Below are 14,577 nucleotides of genomic sequence, written 5' to 3' on the forward strand. Positions count from 1 at the left end.
TGTGGGGTGGGGTAGGCCAAGAGGCCTTACGTGAGACATTGTGAGCCTCTGTGCCCTTCTTAGGGGATGCTGACCTTTCCCCGCACACTACCACCAGCCCTGGTTGGTTGTTTGCCCTGCAGTAGCTTATTCAGCTTGGAGTAGCCAGATCCCAAAGTAGCCCCATGACTTGTGGCCTTGAGAACTGAGGACAAACACTGTTGTAGGCTCCTGGGTTGTGATCCTTTGTTACAGCTGCCCTTGGGCCCCAGGCCCCTGGCCAGGGGGCATCAGTGAATCTACAGGAAGGTGGGAAGTAGTTAAGCCTCCAGGGAGAAAGTAACTTACCCGCAGGATGGAGGAGCCCCTGTAATGACGCGCACAGGCTAATTCAAGTCAGCGGGTGCAGGACGGAGGCGTCACCCCCAGCAGTCACCATTCTAATCTAGAAACTGCATAATAAAAGTGGATGGGTCTTGCCGGATCTGTCCTGTGACTGGTTTCACTTAGCACAGAATCCCCAAGCTCCACGTTGTCACAAATGGCATGATTGCTAACAGAAGGGCCCGCTTCATTTCCTTTATCCATTTGCTTGCTGGTGGGCTGTAGGTGGCTGTTGGGAAGTGCCGCAGGCTGTGGTGCAGAAAGTGCCTGATGACCGCATTTCATGCTTCCTGTGTGCACCCAGCATGGGAGTGCTGTGTCTCAGAGTTGGAGCCTTCATATTGTTCCAGTCACTGCACCAGAATTTTATATTCCTACCGGTATTTCTCCAGAGCTGCACTCATTCCTTACTTTCTGTGTGTGATGTATAAAGTACAAAGTATGTGTGTGTGTGCACGCATGTGTGTGCATGTGTGTGTGCATATAGTACTGCAATAAAATTAGATATGCAGACGTCTTTCTGGTAAACTGATTTGCTCTCCTTTAGATATGTGCTCCCAAATTCTGTGGCAGAGTCATAGGGTAAGTCTGGCTTTTGAGGAGTCTCCATACTGACTTCTGTAGTGGTTGTACTAGTTTACATTCCTACCAACAGTGTATAATAGTCCCTCCAATATATATATATATATATATATATATTTTTTTTTTTTTTACCAGCATTTGTTATTTTCTTTATGGCTGCCATGCTGATGGGGGTGAGATGAAATCTTAGTGTAGTTTTGATTTGTATTCTTTGTTTGGTTTTGTTTTTGTTGCCAGTCCTGGGGCTTGAACTCAGGGCCTGAGCACAGTCCCTGGCTTCTTTTTGCTCAAGGCTAGCACTCTACCACTTGAGCCACAGAGCCACTTCTGGCTTTTTCTACATATATGTGGTGCTGAGGAATCGAACCCAGGGCTTCATGTGTACGAGATGAGCACTCTACCACTAGGCCATATTCCCAGCCCCTTGATTTGTATTCTTAATGGCTTAAGAATGTTGAGCATTGCTTCCTTGTGAGAATTGTGGGGCTTGAACTTTGGCCTGGGTGCTTTCTCTGAGCTTTTCAGCTCAAGGCTAGAGCTCTACCACTTGAGCAACAGTGCTACTACCACTTTTGTGAGGGTTAATTGGAGATAAGAGTCTCACACAACTTTTCTTGCCCCAGGCCGGCTTTGAACCTTGATCCTCAGATCTCAGCCTCCTGAGTAGCCAGGATTATAGGCATGAGCCATCTGTGCCTGGCTCTTTATGCTTCTTTTAGTCATTTGTATTTATTTCTAAGAGCTGTTGGTTTTCCCACTAGTTGATTGGGTTCTTTATATATTCTGGAGGTTAGTCCTTTATCTGCTATGAAAAGCTAGTAAAGTCTCCCATTCTATGGGTTGTCTCTTGGTTTGGTAATTGCTTCTTTTGCTGGGCAGAGTCTGTTTAACTTGATGTGGTCCCATCTGTCAATTCTTGGTCTTCTAGCTTAGTAGTGACCTGGGGGACAGTTGAGGTTGATGGCACTCTCCAGCAGGGACTGACTTCTAGCCATGTTAGCATTTTATGTGGTGGTTGCTCGTGGCTTGTGCCCCTTCCTGAGTGACTTAACCCTGGGTTTCATGACAGTATGTTTAGATCATAGTGTGTTCATCTTTAGAGCTGGACCAGCAATCGGTACCCAGAGCTTGGTTGTCATTAGTAGGAAAGAACATTGCAAATGTGTGCACTGAGTCCCGTTGGTCATTATGTTGTCCGCCTTCATTACAGCATCCCTTTAGCCATTTTCAAACTAACACAGCCAATCTCCTGACTATGAATATAAAAGGGCCCTCAAGAGAAGGATGAACGGCTTGTTTGTTCTTAACGCCTTTTCCTACATTTTGGCCCTGAAAGTAGGGACAAAAACTGCCAGCTGTTAACAGCTGCTGAGACTTGGGGCAGTTATCCTAGCACCTTCCCTGTGTGCCATGTATACGTCCTCTGTCGCCACCCAGTGGCCTTTGAGGAGAGCACCACAGTGACAATGGATATGTAATCAATCCACTTGTCTGAATGTGAGGCTGATTTTGCAAAAGGGCCAAGTTTATCGGAGCTGTTAAATGCGCCCTCTGTTGGATGAGAAAGGTAAGGACAGTCGTGGGTTGACTCATGAAAATGCTTTGGTTCTTAGTGAGCTAGAGAAACAGAATCCTGAAACTTCCCCATATTCTAAGCTTGAGTTGTCGGCCTACTCCCTTTGCTTTCAGTGCTTGTCTAGAGAATACACTTGCTCGCACTGGCAGGAAAGACAGGGTCCGCACCTGCAGGGGGACTTACAGGGGGACCTGCAGGTCTTAATGCTCCCCAGAGCATCATGGGAAGAGCCTGTTGTGTTGAGGAGTTCAGCAGAGTTCACAGCACCTTTACCCTCCAGGCCCCGTGTGCATGCTTTCCTGGAAATGCGGGACTCTCATCCTGTTCTGAGCTCCATTGCAAATGTTACATAACAAAGTAGTACGTTAAGTCATCTGAGTTTCAGAGAGAACCCTGTGCTGTAAAAGAACATAGAGTCTGGCAGGTATTGGTGCCTCACACCTGTAATCAATCTCCTAGCTACTCAGGAAGCTAAGGCCTGAGGATCATGGTTCAAAACCAGGCAAGAAAGTCCATGAAACTCTTATCTCCAGGTAACCACCAGAAAACCAGAAGTAGAGTAGTGGCTCCAAGTGGTAGAGCACTGGCCTTGAGCTCAGGTACAGCGCCCAAGCCAAGTTCAATCCCCATAACTGGAACAGAAAATTCACACTGCTAGCTATGCTTGCCTCTTGCTCTGCTAATAACTTTTTTTTTTTTTGTCTGTAGTGGGGCTTGAACTCAGGACCTGAGTTCTGTCCCCGAGTCTCTTTGCACTCAAGGATAGTGTTCTACCACTTGAGACACAGTGCCACTTCCATTAATAACCTTTTAATGGGCATCTGTATTCTTGAAAATGAAGATACAGGTGATCTTTAGAATGTGAGAGTTTTTGTCTCAACTTATCAATTTATACTGGTGAGGTGTAATTGTGTTATTTATGTAATCCCGGCCTTGGGAGACTGAAGCATGAAGACATCTCAAATTCAAGACTAACCTGGGCTATATATTGAAACCTTATCTTGAAACGACCTATCTATCTATCTTGAGTGGCTGAGGGTGCATCTCGGTGGTGGAGCGCTTGCCCAGCATGTACGAAGTCCTTGCCTTATTCCCTAGTCCAGCAAAACAAACAGCCCGTGTTTTGTGTATTGGATCTGGAAATTGTGGACCTGTTATACACAAGTATAAGACAGTCCAACTGCAATCCAAATGACAACTCAGTCCTTAAGAGCAAAGTAGAAGAAGTGAATCCAGTTATATAACAAGTTGGTGGCTTTAAGTAAATGACTATTTTAAGTGGCTTTTCACAGTGGTTGACAAAAAATAGTAGCCGAGTGTACATCTTTAGTGGGATCTGTTCTAAAACGAAAGTGAAGCACAAAGAAGTCCTGCCGTTTTCAGAAATTATGTTAATAGCATTGGTACGGTTATTATGAAGATAGATATGTCTGTATATTCAGATGACTATGTTAATGTTAGGAGCTGAAAATTTCAGTATAACAAGATGCAAAATTATGCAATAGGAATGAAATTCTAGAATTCCTAAGTTCCAAATGCAAATAATGGTGTGAACACATGATACGTTTTCTCTAAAAATGTTAGTTTCTCAGCTGAAAGACTAGAATAATGGACCCTCCGCAAAGAGGAACTCCCCGCCTGCCCACATCCTTGCTCCTCAAATCCCTTTCCCACTGAGAAGAGCAAGTGCCTCTTGCAGAAACAAATGTCTGTTTCCAGTTTGAGGTAGGAAATGTGCAAGGTGGGCCTGCATGTCCTGGAACATTAGAAAGCAAGGCCTCTCCACTCTCGAAGGCTTTGGGACATTGGAAAGCAAGGAGCTTCTCCACTCTCAAAGGCTTTTGGGTGCCCAGCTCAAAGTAGAACTGGTAACCAAAAATAACCTCAGTAACAACAGAGCCAGTTGATTAGAATCAGGATCCAAACGTGGTCCACTCTTGATTGTGTTGGGCTTCCTAGAGGTGTTTTAATGGAGTATTCAGTGGGGGAGTATTTGATGGGAGAGTACTTGATGAAAGAGTATTTGATGAAGGTAGTATTTGAAGGTAGAATATTTGATGGGGAAAGTATTTGACGGGAGTATTTTATGGGGGAAATACTTGATGGGAGAAGTATTTGATGGGGAAAGTATTTGATAGGGAAGTTTTTGGTAGGAGAGAATTTGATGGGGAAGTATTTGGCAGGGAAAGTATTTGATAAGGGAAGTATTTTGTGGGGGAGCACTTTTTGGGGGAAGTATTTGGTGGGAAGTATTTGATAGAGTATTTGGCCAGGGAGTATTTCATGGTGGAGTATTCAGTGGAGGAAGTATTTGATGGAGGAGTGTTTGATGGGAGAAGTATTTAATGGAGGAAGTATTTATGGGGAAGGTATTTCATGGAGGGAGTATTTGATGGGAGGGTATTTGATGGAGAAACTTTGATGAGGGAACTATTTGATGGGGAAGTATTTGATGGTGGAGTATTGAATAGGAAAAGTATTTGATGGGAGAGTATTTGTTAGGGAAGTATTTGAGGGGAAAGTATTTAATGGAGGAAGTATTTGATGGAGGAAGTATTTGACGGGGGAAGTAGTATTTGACAGGGGAAGTATTTGGTGGGGGAAGTGTTTGATGGAGGAAGTACTTGATGGGAGAAGTATTTGTGGGAGAAGTACTTAATGGGGGTGTATCTGTTGGGGGATAGTAGTTGATGGGGAGCATCTGACAGGAGAATTTGGTGAGGGAGTATCTGATGGGAGAAGTGTTTGATGGAGGAAGTTGTTCATGGGGAAAGTATTTAACAGGAGTATTTGGTGGGGGAGAATTTGATGAGAGGAAGTCGTTGGTGAAGGAAGTGCAGGAGCATTTTCTACATTCTGGATTTGGCTGACTGCATCTCCATGGCATTATTGAACATATCTGCCCTATTTAGGCCCTCTTTCTACCCTTCTGGCGCTGGCCTTCGCCCTAAGAAGTTGACCTAACTGGTCTGTGTCAGAGGGGCCTCCAGCCTTTGTCTTCAATTGAGTTTGGACACTAGGGAACCCTGACAGGATTGGGAGGGATAGAGAAAGGTCATTATTTATTTCCCTGGCTCCATGCCACATGGCCACCTCAGTTGGCTATTCTCCTTAACCAAAGGTGTCTGTCTCTGTCCACAAATCCTCTCTCCTTCCAGACTCGGACAACCCCCGCTGCCTGCTAGAGGTTTTGCTGTCTCTCAAGATTCTGCATCGATTGATCAGTCGATTAAGTGTATGTGCACAGTTGTCCCTTACTATAATGCACTTCACTTATTGTGGCTTCACTGTATCATTTTTTAAAATATAATCTGCCAAGTAGCAATAAGTGAAGCAGGGGGCTGGGGATATGGCCTAGTGGCAAGAGTGCCTGCCTCGGATGCACGAGGCCCTAGGTTCGATTCCCCAGCACCACATATACAGAAAACGGCCAGAAGCGGCGCTGTGGCTCAAGTGGCAGAGTGCTAGCCTTGAGCGGGAAGAAGCCAGGGACAGTGCTCAGGCCCTGAGTCCAAGGCCCAGGACTGGCCAAAAAAATAAATAAATAAGTGAAGCAGGGTATAGCAAAGGATGACTGACACTGCTACTTTGAGGATTTTCACCTGTCACGGGGGTCTCTGAGACGTAACCGCACAATAGGTGAGGGATCACCGTATGCTTGGGCTTAGATTCAAGCTTGTTTCTTCGAGGATAGCACCCTATCACTGGAGCCATAGCTCCACTTCGAGCTTTTTGGTGGTTAGTTGGGACATGAAAGTCTCACAGCCTTTCCTGCCTGGACTGGCTTTGAACTGCTTTCCTCAATTCTCAGCCCTCTTAGTAGCTAGGATTATAGGTGTGAGGTACTGGCACCCAACCCATCTTGTTTTTAGGACATAGTTGGCTAACTTCTGCCTCCTAGTTATGCCTTCTTGGCAGCTGGATGTTATTTAATAAGTAAATTATCACAAGGAGTTCATCTTGGCATAGGTTTGTGATTGGACTTTAACTGACTTTCTTTGCAAATGACTAGCCAGTGGAAAGAACAGTATTTATTGAGTCATCCATCTTTCCCTACAGATTTAAATCCTACTTCTATTATTTATTAAGTGACCTTATATCTTTTGATCTGCTTCCAGACTCTCTTGTCTGCTTCGTTCATCTCTCTGTCTACATCCAAATCCATCGTGAACTGTTTATTACAGTCACTTTATAATACACTTAGTATCTGGCAGATTTGTCTCCCTAGACCTCCCCCTCCTCTCACATCTTTCTTGAATTTTTCCCTTGTGGTCTTCAGAACCAGTTTTTTAAGTCCCCAAATAATTCTGTGGTTATACTTATTTGCATCCCTTAAAATGAGTAGATTTAAGAGGCAGTTGGAATCTTCCAGTGCCCCCCCCCCAAAAAAAACACGATGTGCCTCTTAGGCTTTGCAGGGGTAGCTCGTGGTTCTGCACATGCCTTGAGAGGCAATTCGCCCATTTTAACATTTGAAAAGCATCTATTCTGTCTCATCCCATGGTTGGTTGCATCATCCCACCCTGGTCATCCCAATAAAGGCTTCCAAATTTCTTTTGCTATAAATAGGGCTGCAAAAAATACCCCTGCACACACATATATGTGGGCATACAGATGAGTTGCTACAAACGAAATGGCTAGACCAAAAGCTTAAAAAACAACAACAAAACCCAGTCAGATGTGGTGGTTCATATCTGTAATCCCAGCACTCGGGAGGCTGATGCAGAAAGACCTTGAGTTCAGAACCAGCCTGGGCCATGATAATAGAAAAGGAAAAATCAAGACGTTGAATGATACTGTGCTCTCATGAGAATACTTTAAAAAGTTATGAAGACAAGCTTACAGAACACACCAAATAAGGTTACAATGTGAAATGTCGTCACTATTCACAATAGGACCATGACTTGAAAAGAAAATGATTACTAATTCACTTATTATACTAGTTGTCTCTGCAAGATCTTTGCCTATCTGTCCAAGGCTGGATGTTGTTCTTGTGTCCCCTGAGGCCCTGCTGCAGGCTTTTCTCCAGTGGCTTGGACGCCTGGAAAGCTCCCCAACTGCACACAGCCAGGTAAGGGGGCAAAAGCCAGGCCCCTGAGAGCTTCCACTACTCAGAGTAAACCCCCGGGTGGGAGAGAGACCACATGGGGAAAGTCCCTCTGCAGAAGGAATCCCAGCAGGATCAAGCAGAACCAAGAGCTGAGTCACATCCACTGAGGTCCTGGATCCAGCCTTGCCTGAAGGTGATTGCAGGCAGGATTCGCGGAGAGCCACAAGCAAGTATGGTTGCACCAAGACCTCAGAGGACACCAGCACAAGGGAGAGGTGTTTCATATATGAACCACCTTGGCAGTGAGAGCCCTCTAGAAGCTTAAAAAAGAGCACTCCTGCAGAAAGGACTGACCACCAGGGCTCAGTCACCTATTGCCGTGGAACAAACTAGCCTGAAACCTCACAGTGGAAGCACGGAGGGCAGTGTCCGTTCATGTCTCTACAGCCCTGGGCTAGATTGACTGGGGCAATAGCCTGGCTTTGCTTAGGCCTGGGGCCTCTGCAGGGGTTCCCGGACAGGAAAAGGCAATTCCAATTTTATACACAAGGTGGCGCTGTCCCAAGACAGCCAGAGCCAGTGTGGAAGAGCCTGAGTCCCTGGGCTCCTTCCTAGGAGAGGGGTGGGGATTTGCAGAGCCCAGGACGGGGCAGAGGAGAACATTGCAGGCACAGAGACAGGCCTCAGTCCTTCTGCCTCCCGGCCTCCTTCTGGGACCTCTCTTTGTCTCAGGGAGCAAGTTTCAATGTCTGAAATCAGATGGAGAATGACCCATGGGCAACTGCAAGGCCATTAGCAAGGTCTGTGCCTGGACCAGGCCCCTGGGCACTGGACAACACCTTCAAAGGAGGTCATAGACGGAAGCGGTTAGGATGCGGGCCGGGATCCCATCTATTGGTGTCCCTGTGAGAAGAGGAGACTTGGAACACAGACAGAAGAAAGGCCACAGCTAGCAGGCAGCCATCTGCAAGCCCAGGACAGAGGCCTACAAAGAAACCAACCTGTTGCCACCTCGGACGATTCCTCCAGAACTCTGAGAGCTAAAGCGCTGTTGTTTAAGTCACCTTGCTTGTGCAAGTCATGGCAGCCTTAGCAAATATACACGATGGCCTCTCTAAGCCTCCTACCCAGAGGAGCCTGTATTCTGTCCTTGGAAGCCCAGGCCCCGCCCTACACAGGAGCCCCGCAGACTGACAGACCCGAGGGAGACTTGGGCCACCGTGCTCACTCCTTTTCAAACAGAGAATATTTTCCCCAAATCCATGAGCATAGTAAAATGATTGCTTTAGCCAGGTTTTGAGCTAGTTTATTACAGAGCAAAGGTAAGTTCCAGAAGCTTTTCTGGAGCAAATGATACCTTTAATCATTTCATACAAAAGGAGCTGGGCTGGGTGGTGAACACCCATAATCCAGCATTCAGGAGGCTGAGGTAGGAGGATCCCAAGTTTGAGGCCTACATGGGTGATGGAGCAAGACAAACAGAATGTGTCTCTGGTCCTGCCACCTGGCGGCCAATAGAAACGGTGCAAGATGTGCTGTTTCTCTTGAGAACAACTTAGACACTTTCATTCACCATCTCTGCTGGTGACGGGTCAAACCATAGCTCAAAAGGCGCATGACAGCTGGAGGTGGCACATAGTTGTAATCTCAACACTTGGGAGGTTGAGGCAGGAGGATCTCAAGTTGGGGCTACATAGCAAGACCTCGTTCTCAAATAAGCATAACATTACTGGGTTTATTTTGTATCCTTTCATATTACATCATGAATTTCCACTTAAAGATCCACAATGCCAGGCCAGGCACTGGTGGCTCACACCTGTCATCCTAGCTACTCAGCAGGCTGAGATCTGAGGATCACAGTTTGAAGCCAGCCAGATCAGGAAAGTCCCGATTGTTATCTCCAATTAACCACTCAAAAACCAGAAATGGCTCAAGCGGTAGAGTGCTAGTCTTGCGCACAAAGAGGCTCAGGAACAGTACCCCAGTCTTGAGTTCAAGCTCCCCCCCCCAAAAATCCACCATTTCTTAAATCCCCTTCCCAAATCTAGACATCAGTGAGAAATGAAGGCTTCTTTTCATCAGCTTACACTGGCTTGCTCAGCAGCTAAACCTAGCAGGAACTGATGTGTGTCTATGTCTAACCTTCATGATCCTTAATCTTCATGATCCTTAACTTCCTCGGGGACATCAGAATGTTTGCACCGGGGGCATTGCTGCAGACCTCCCTGCAAGGCTGGGGGAAGACTGGCACCTAGTGAGCAGCAGCTCTCTAAGTGTGATTTACCAGACCGGGAGCAGCCTCTGTCACCTAAGGAACTGGAGAGAAATGGACCTGCTCAGCCCTGCCCCCTGGAGCTATCCCTCCTGGTGATTCTGACTCAGCTCACCCCGTACAGAGCTCCAGCACTCCATTACACTTAGAAAAACCCTGAGATATCCCCACTCTTCCAGGGTTTCAGATAAGAGATTGCTCTCGGACCTGTACTTTGAAATGTGAAGTGATGTTAAAGCCACGAAACGTTCATGTCTCAGGTAGGCAGAGGTTCCTTGCAGGAGGAGAGAAGTAGAGCAAGTAATGACAGTAGATGCTAGTTTTACTCTCAGACACTGTGCCAAGTGCTTACACTCAGTCTACATCATGAATAGGAGATGGGCATTTTTATTAGTCCTATTTTATGGTTGGGGAAACTAAGGCAAGGGGCAAGAGCAATGACCAAAGCCCAGAGAGAGTTATCAACAGGAACCAGGGTCTTCAGGAGTGAAATACAGCCAACTTACATGGCCTTATATTGTGTGTGTGTGTGTGTGTGTGTGTGTGTGTGTGTGTGTGTGTGTATGCTGCTCCTGGGGTTTGAATTCAGGGCCCGGGTACTGTCCCTGAGCTTCTTTTGCCCAATGCTAGTGCTCTACCCCGTGAGCCCCAGATCCACTTCCAGCTTTTTTTGGTAGGTGATTGGAGGTAAGAGTCTCATGGACTTTCCTGCCCAGGCTAGCTTTGAACCATGATCCTCAGATCTCAGCCTCCTGCATAGCTAGGATTACAGGTGTGAGCCACCAGTGCCTGGCACATGGCCTCATTTCTCTGCACTCCAATCTCTTTGTGGTAGTTCCCTGAAAAGAAATCCCTGTAATTCCCTCTCCCTCCCACTGGTTTAGAATAAAGGAGAAAGAATAGATCGGTGGGGGGGGGGGCACCCATTTTAGACCTCTGCGGCACATGTATTCATCACAAACCGATGCCAGTGTGTTTCTGAAAGAACTACAGTGGAAGCTTCCATTTCAATTTGCCCTTTTCCATTTCACTTTCTGTTCTCCAGATGTAGCTATGCAATCCAGGTAGTTTTATTTCAGTTCATTTTCAGTTGTTTAGAATGCCATCTTAGAAAAGGCTCCTTGGTTGATCTGTGTGCTCCCCTAAGGGCAGATTTTTACGATGTTGCTGGTACTGCTCTTACATATGAAGACAGAATGAATAGCCTTAGCTATCACTCCCACTCTGGAAGATGGGAGAATGTTCTCTAGGCCAGTATTTCTAAATGTGGACTGCAGGGCCGCAGCCAACTTTTTTTTTTTTTTTTGTCAGTCATGAGGCTTGAACTCAGGGCCTGGGTGCTGTCCCTGAGCTCTTTTTGCTCAAAGCTAGTGCTCTTCCACTTTGAGCCATAGCTCTATATCTGGCTTTTGAGTGATTACTTGGAGATAAGAGTCTCACGTGGACTTTTCTGCCTGGGTTGGCTTTGAACTGTGATCCTTAGATCTTAGCCTCCTGAGTAGCTAGGATTATAGGTGTGAACCACCAGTACCTGGCCTTACTTTCTTATATAATGAAAAATTTCTACCCAAAATGACTTCCACCATTTACTTTCCTCTCAACCCAGGGGCTTCAGGTACCAGTCTTAGCCTGACAAGGTATTGACAAATCTTTTTCTTCCTCCTCCTTTTGTGCTGGTTCTAGGACTTGAACTCAGTGTCTTGTGCTTTTCCTTAGCTTTTTTATTCAAGGGTGGTGTTCTGTTGCTTGAGCCACAGCTCCAATTTTAGTTTTCCGCCAGTCCTGGGGCTTGAACTCAGGGCCTGGGCACTGCCCCTGAGCTAATGCTCAAGGCTACCACGTGAGCCACAACACTACTTCTAACTTTTAGCTTTTTTTGCTGCTTCACTGGATATAAGTGTTTCCTGGATTTGTCCCCTGGACTGTCCTCAGTATCTTCAGATCTCAGCCTCCTGAGAAGCTAGGGTTACGAGGCTGGAGGTGACCGAGACCGTGAACTCAGGAAGCTATTTTATTTGCATTTCCCCATCATTCAGAAGTTCGGCGTTTTCTTCCGGCCAGTCCCTTCTCTGGGGATGCATGCCTTGCCTTCCTCAGCGTAGCCTCGGTCACTTCTGAGCCCAAGGCCTTCTCTCCCCCGAGGTGAGGCTTGGGGCTCAATTTTGCCACTCAGAACAAGGGAACAGCTTTGGAGAAGGCCGAAAATGACAATGGCTGCAGGCTGGAGGGCTCTGGGTAGCCACAGTGCCACCAACAGGACAAAGATGGAAGGAAAGAAACCAGCCTCAGTGGATCATTTCTGATAGACTATTACCTGGCTGGGCTTTCGGAGCTGTGTGCCAATGAGGAATATTTTCCTCTGTTGCCGTTGTAATGGGGGGGTAGAGTTTTGTTCCTTCAGCAAACCCTCACTGGCTTTCCTGGCCCATCTTCACTGGACACTGGCATCCGAGCAGTCCCAGACCTTCCTCAGTGGTGCTGTCTGCATTAGTGGCCTAGGGCCACCACAGCAGAAGACCACGGGCCGTGAAGCTTCAACCACAGGCACTTACTTTCCCACCATCCTGGAAGCTAGAAGTCAGACATCCAAGTGTCAGCCGACTCCTTTCTTCCAAGGCCTCTTCCCTTGGTATGCGGCTGGCTGGTGGCCTTCTTCCAGGGTCTTCTCTTCCAGGGTCTTTCCCTGTCTCCTCCTCTCTCCCCAGGAAGACAAGGGTCCTGCTGGAGGAAGGCCTTCCCACAGGCGCCCTTTTCCCCTCGGCCACTTTCGCAAAACAGTCACCCTAAGAGTCACCATGTCATCACTCTCCCGAAACACTCAAGGCCATGAACTTCTAAAGCAGAAGGGGTGCCCTTGGGTCCCAGTCCTGCAGATCCTCATCTAAGGTCATGTAAGGTCATGTGTTCCCATGTTGGGCCTCCAGCAAGAGTGGCTCATGGTGGGGAAGCACTTGGGGAAGGAGGACAGCAAACAGCACAAGCCAGGAGGCAGGAAGTGGAGGCCATGACCTAAGTGCCTCCCAATATGTCCCGCCTCTTAAAGGTCCACAGCACCTCCTCATGGTTCCACACAGGGGACACTATTTTCAATTAGCACCAGAGACCCTCGTCTCCAAACATAGCCACATTCTGAGATGTCGAGTGTGAGAACTCCTGCGTGTGAATTTGGGCCCTGGGGAAGGCCAGCCATACTTAACACCGCCTAATGCAGAAGCAAAGATGGATTTAGCGGTCACTGCTGCGTGGAAAGTGGCAATTGTGGTCTCTTCTGCTTTGACCAAGTGGTTCTGGGAAGCCTTCCCTGAGAGGTGACATTTGAACTGGCATGAGAGAAGAGTGAGACCCAGCACTGGAGCGGGAACGGGATATGTGGTACGGCTGATAATACTTTGCTAGGTGTGTGAGGACCAGAAGTCGGTGACCGGCCTGGGCTGCCAGGGGGACACCAAGGGGTGACTTTGGGCATGGTGACATCCTGTGTCTGCATTGGACACAAGCAATCCCAGCACGTTTTTTTTAATGCAGATTTCTGGGCTAGGTGCAGTGGTGCACACTTGTAACCCCAGCGTTCAGAAGGCTGAAACAAGAGGAACGTGAGTTCCCAGCCAGCCTGGGGTATGGGAAGAGAGACCTTAAAAAAGCACCCCAACTCAGGCCCCAGCTCTCACCCCAGTCCAAGTGGAAGCCCTGGACTCTGCATTTCTCTCGAGTTTTTCATTTAGAAAAATAAGCCTCCAGAGGGATTAAAAGTACAAGGACCACTACATTTCTGACCTTCCCAGACCCGTGTCGAATGTACACAGAACACTGAAATTCCAAGTTGTCCGTGGTTCTCTTACAGCTATTTTTCTTCTAAGATCCAATCGAGGAGGAGCCTATACCACTTTTTTTTTTTTTTTTAATGTTCCTTTGGTCCTTTGGTCTCTTTTCATCCAAAATAAATCCCCACCTTTTTTTTTTTTTTTTTTTAATGAGACCAACTTTTAGAAAAGAGGTCCCAGGCCTGTAGAATGCTCCATATTCTAGATTTGTCTAAATTTTCCTCCTCATCAAAATCAGGTTAAGTATTTTTGGGCCAGCTATGACGTGCAAGGCAGCTGGATGGCTCTCCTTGCATCATGGCGAGGGGTGTGGGGGTGGGGTGGGCGGGAGAGCCATGCCGCCTGGGGCCCCGTGGGTAAGGAGACCACTAGCCCTCCAACCTGTGAAGCACGCGCCCCCCCTTTCTGTGGTGTGAGGTTTTGACCCGAGTGGCTATTTGGCTCCCTGGAAACGTGACTCCCTGACTTCAGCCTCTCCCGCGGCGCTCCCTTCACATCGGTGATGGCAGAATGGGAGCTGCATCTTACTGTTTTTATTTACTTACTTCCTGTAGCGGTACTGGAGGTGGAGCTCTACCCCTCGAGTCGCACCTCCAGGCCCCTTTTTGCGTCGGTCCTTTTCGGGGTGGTGTCTTGCTTTATGCCCAGGCTAGCCTCGCCTGCGATCCTCCTCCTTTCGTTTCTCCCACGTTCGTTGGGAAGCATGCCACGGCTCCCAGCCACTGTGCTTCTCCCATCGCTGGGATGACAGGCATACACTACCTCACCCAGCAACTGGTTGAGATGGAGTCTCTACAACTTTTTTTTCTTTTTAACTTAGGCTGGCACGGGACTGAGAGCTGTCTCTTAAATATTAGGGATCCTCCTAGCTGCATGTATGGGCTTGGGGCACTGAGTTCTACATGTGAAGTGG

The sequence above is a fragment of the Perognathus longimembris genome, chromosome 6, assembly GCF_023159225.1.
Source record: "Perognathus longimembris pacificus isolate PPM17 chromosome 6, ASM2315922v1, whole genome shotgun sequence".
NCBI lineage: Eukaryota > Metazoa > Chordata > Mammalia > Rodentia > Heteromyidae > Perognathus > Perognathus longimembris.